Source organism: Crotalus tigris, unplaced genomic scaffold (assembly GCF_016545835.1).
Source record: "Crotalus tigris isolate CLP2741 ecotype Arizona unplaced genomic scaffold, ASM1654583v1 scf7180000019767.335678, whole genome shotgun sequence".
Taxonomy (NCBI): domain Eukaryota; kingdom Metazoa; phylum Chordata; class Lepidosauria; order Squamata; family Viperidae; genus Crotalus; species Crotalus tigris.
In genome coordinates, this window is record NW_024097702.1 from 311,928 (window position 1) to 317,445 (window position 5,518).

The window sequence follows — 5,518 nt, forward strand, 5'->3', positions numbered from 1 at the left end:
TCACCTGCTAGCATCTGAATTTTGATCATGTGACCAGGGGATGCCGCAAGAGTTGTGTGGGGAAAAAAAGTCCTGTCACTTTTTTCCTGTAACTTCAGTCACTAAATGAATGATTATTAGTTAAGGTTCTACCTGTAATGTGTTCTCTCACCATCTTATTTTCTTTAGCAAGCCAAAGATATGCAGCCTCTAGCACAGATAGCCCTTGAATTACAACCACAATGGACCCCATGCGTTTTGCTCCATTTTGCGACCTTCCTTGCCAGAGTTGTTAAATGAATCACTCCTTTTGCTCCCCCCTCCACGGCTGCCACCGAGACTCCGCCCCCTATAACTGGCCAGCCCGTCCCTCTCTCCGCCCACTCCACTGGATTGGCAGGCCGCGATGAGGAGGCCCCGCCCCCTCTGCGGAGAGCCTTCCCTCCCGCTGGATTCACAGGATGCGGGGGAGAAACCCCGCCCCTTCTCAGAGTCCTCCTTCCAGCCTCTGGATTGACAGCCAGGGCGGGAGAAATTCCTCCCTCCCTTCGCTTCTCCCATTGGATTGACAGGCTGCGGCGAGTCTTTCCTCCCTCCGGCGGGTCAGACAGGCCCCGCGCTGTCTCGCCCCCTCTCTGACAGGGCGAGGCGAAAAGGCACCGCCTTCTCCCTGCCTCTCCGCCCGCTTGACAGGGCGAGGCGGAGAGGCCCCGCCCTAAAGCCTAACCCTCTCCTTCCCTTGGATTGACTAGGTCGCGGCGTAGAGGCCCCGCCCCTCGGCTGGATTGACAGGCGCGGCGGAGAGGCCCTGCCCCCTTGTTTACTGGTCCGCCGGGGCCGGCTGGCTGCTGTGAGGCGGCCGAGTGAGCAGGCGCCGCGCCGCTTCCCGCCTCCCTGGTGATGCCTGAGGCGGCGGCGGCGGCGGCGTCGTCGTCGTCCTTGCTGTTCCCTTCTTCCTCGTCGGGGCCGCGGGGCGGACGGCGGGCAGAGCACCCGGGGCGCTGAGGGCGCAGCGGCGACGGAGGCGCCCGCCCTCGGCGGCGCACCTCAGCGCGGGAAAGAGCCGGCGGGGGCGGGATGAGGTAATGGGGGGCGGCACGTGAGGGGGCCGCTTCCTCCTCCTCCTCCCCCCCTCGCGGGCCCTTCCCAGCCAGCGAGGCCGCCTGACGGTGCCATGAGCGCGGCCGGGGGCTGCCCGCGGGTCGCCCGCCCTTCCCGAAACCCCGCCGGGGCCCGGGGCGAGCCGTAGTGGGGCGGCTGTCCTGGGCCGCGGCGGACGAGGGGAGGGATGCTCCGCCGGCCTGCCGTGTCAGCGCGGGCATTTTTGCGCCTTTAGCCGCTCCTTTTACCTCTGCGGCGGGGGAGGGGAGCAGTTTTAGGACCCCTCCCCCCTTTCCCCCCCCTGCCGGGGAGGGTTTGGCTCCCTCAGCCCGGGGTGTGCTTGGCCGGCTACTCCACCCCCTCCCCCTTCCCTCCCCCCCTTTTTTGGGGGGGTGGCTTGGTTTGGCTTCGTTTTGGAGGAGTGGTTTTCCCCCCCTCTCTCCCCCCCCCGTCGCCCCATTTATAAATCCGCCTCCCGATTTCCTAAAAGGAAAAAGCTTAATTAAAAAGTGCCCACCGAAGCTGCCTCTGGGAGGGAATAATAGCCAGGTGAAAAGCGCACTCAGTTTCCATGGACCACCCGTCCATTATCACCCAGGTGACTAACCCCAAAGAAGAAGAAATCCTGTCTTGCTCTCAGGATAAAGGTGAGAAGTTGGTTCTCGGTGGGTCACCTTAAACTGTGATCGAGCCACCCTCCTGGTTGGGTTAGGGTTTGTGTCCGCGGGGTGTGTGTAAAGCAGACGGGGGTGCCTGTGTTTGTGTGTGTGTGTGGGGGGAAATCATGCCTCTCCATCCCATTGGCGAATGTTTTCCAGCCTAACAGGTTAATTAATTAAATACAGCTCGTAAAAAAATAACATGCATTTTTTTCCCCTTGCCTGTGTTTGTCTCTCAACTCCTTTGTAGGCTGAAGTACAACAACTCTGGTAAGCTTGCTTCTTCTGCTGAGCCAGCTGGGCTTAAACCCAGGGCTCTGGCAGGGCAGACCAGATCTTTATTGAGCTTATTAGGATGACTTTTGAAATCTTGCCATGTGTGTGTGTGTGGGGGGCACGCTTGTGGGGTATTTGGTGGGAGAGGCAGTTTTAAGGATCCCTTCAAAATGGGGATTGGGACTGGAGACATTTTGTTCAGGGTACATGCCAAATCTGTCATTGAAGAAAGGGAGGAGGGGGGAACATTTGACAACCAAAAAAGACGGCAAAACAGAACGGGTCATACGCATGCTGTTTTAAGATCTCATCCTAAAATAAATAGAGGGTGCCTTGCAGCGTCCCTCTGGTGGGAAACCTGGACAGACTATTTTTATGTTTTTCTTAAACAGATGGAAGGCTTGAATTAAGGTTTCGTCGATGGAGCAAAATTTTAGAAATAAGTAATGGCCTCAACCTTTAAAATATGAAATGTATTGCAATTGATTTAGCTGTGTAGATGTGTTATGAGAATAGGGGCCTTCAAAAAAAAGAGATGAAAAAAATCTGATATATATGTGCACTTACCTGAAAAAAAAATAATAATCCTGAGGCTAATAACATATTTTTTTCTTATACAAGAGAAGCATTTACTGAGCTTTGGAGCTGTACTTAGTGTGCTGTATGTCTGTTCCAGTTCTGTACTTGTTTGATCTGGGATTGTGCAGGTTAATAGCCAGTAATATTCTGGTGAAGGCTGGAGCATCCTGCAGGGGATTGGAATTCTACATCTTATTTTTCTGGTCTCTCTGTTCTTTAATTCTGTGATTTTTCCTTTTAATTATCATATCTGCTGATAGTGTAAATAATGGAAAAAGATACTTTTTGCTGCAGGTTTAAATTTCTCTATAGCTTACCCGAATTTAATTTTTTAAAATAGTCGTGGTTTCTTCTCTCAGTCTCTCCATATGCAAGGAATGTTTTGAGATTCTGATTTTTTAAAAAATCTTGCTTGTGATACTTATATGTGGATTACCAATCATATATAAAACATATATGGTGAAGAGTTATTGCATTTAGTATATAATCCCAGGTGTAACATTAGTAAAATGATAAGTTCACAAACTTGAGAAATTATTGTCTGTTTTCATATTAGGATATTTTTTGAGAAATACAAATACAAAATAGTTACCGTTTTGCAGATAAAGCTTTTCTGCACCAGTGGCTCAGATTGATAATATTCTTCACCCTTTTTTAAATCATGGTTGAAATGGATCAGGCCAAGTTGAATGTTTGTCAGGCCATCCCTCTCCTTCCCTCTCCCTCCCTCCCCCCTCTGTGTGTCTCAAAAATGCTGTTCCTGAACAAAAAAAAAGTTAGTTAACAATTGTCCTAAATGATTATCAAATACAATTCTCTTAGTTGATACTTGATTAGAAAATGACAGCTTTAGTTAAAACATAATTAAAATTAGAGATTAATTTAAAAATTGCTCCTGATTTCTAAACCATGGTTAATAAATTTGGGCAAGCGTCATGGATGTAGAATTTTTCACTATGTTTTTAAAAAGGTACTAAAACCAATTTAGCAAAAACTCAACTGTTGAAGAGGATTTAACTGTAAAGTTATTACGGAATTAGAGAAGAAGTCTTCTTTCAGCTCCTGACACTGGGTATAATTTGATTTCATGCCTTTTGTGTGTGTCTCTGTGTGTGTCTCTGTGTGTGTGTGTGTGTGTGTGTGTGTGTGAGAGAGAGAGAGAGAGAGAGAGAGAGAGCTACTATAATGCTTAAATTTCTTTATCTGTTATCTGTCCATATATGCCCACAGGCTTATAAGACAGTTATACATTTACACGTTTACAAGATGGGACATTAGCCTTTGGTTTGATTAATTATGATTGTATTATAATATGAAATGTAAATAAATAATACTGGAGACCACTAATGTCATTACCTGGCTGAAATTGATGGGCTTGGAAACTAAACACATTTGGGCTTAGATCTTCAATGGGAGATTACTAGGCTAATTCAAAGAAGACAATGGCTAACCTTTTCCGTAATATGCCAAGAAAACTATGCGTCTATAAAGGTGAGAAGAAATTGATCTCAACTCAAAGAATAGGACCCTTGCTTAGTCAGGGTCCAGAATTTGAGATATTTTGGTAAAAAAACATTTGGGCTTTCAGGATCCTTTCTTCCTCCACTGTATTCAAATCCCATTTTATTTGTTAGAGTTTATTTTCACATAAGTGTAATAGATTTTGAGCTGGATTGTTAGGCCTTTTTAGGTACAGTAATATGCCAGCTCATGAAAAACTGGCTTTTTTCTGGCCTTATTTAAATAGAACAAAAATAATTAAATTTAGCTATTACTCTGGAACTGGGAAGAGAACCTTCTCTTGTACCCTCTCTCCTATAAAATTTGAGCCAGCTGCCATCAGGTAGGTCGAAGGGTTTTTGTCTTCTCTTGACCTGGGATGCAGTGGTTGGGAGGCTGGGCTAAACTGCCTTTGCCCATCCTGCTGCTCCTAATGAAAAACACTTGGCTGTTAGTTGGGATTGCCCATGTCCTTTGGTGGGCAAGGTGCCAGCTGCATAAGAAATTCTTCCAGAATTCTCACTTGTCTTGCAGTCTGGAAAGGGAAAGACTTTATTACTTTTTTCCATACAGCAGCGTAACACATATAAAAATCTATTTCTGTCTGATCCCAGAAAATAGGATAGATGAGGAAACGCTGCTAGTGTCCCCAGGAAATAAGGGGCTACAGGAAAACATTGGGAACCTTATGTTTCTGCTGTATTTGTTATAGAGGTAGTCCTTGACTTACAACAGTTTCATTTAGCGACTGCTCGAAGTTACAGCATCACTGAAAAAAAGTAACTTATCACCATTTTTCACTCTTGCAACCCTTAACAACATCCCCATTGTCATGTGATTCAGATGCTTGGCCACCGACTCATATTTACAATGGTCGCAGTGTCCTGGGATCACGTGATCCCCTTTTGCAACCTGATAAGCCAAGTCAACAGGGGAAGCCAGATTCACTTAACAACTGTGTTACTAATTTAACAGGTGCGGTGATTCACTTAACTGGCAAAAAAAGATTGTAAAATGGGGCAAAACTCCATAAATGTCTCATTTAGCAACAGAAAGTTTGGGCTATTTTGTAGTCGTAAGTCGAGGACTACCTGCGAATATAATGAAATATTTGCTTATGGTAGCTGTGTGAGGGGGGGAGGCTACCTATGAATTTTATCAGTAAACAAAGATCTGAATGTGGTTTTCCCCGAATCTAACTGAAGATATTCACCCAACTTTCTCTAACCAGATGTTGTCCAAGGATATTAGAACAAAAGATTTGTCCTCCCCAGACAGCATGATCATAATCTGATAAAAGTAGTCCTCAGAGTACGACAGCAGCTGGCATCAGGATTGCTGTCACTAAGCATTGCAATCAAAAAACAGAACATCACACAATTACATCGTTCCGTATTAACAGTCCCAGGTGCCATTTTAATCCT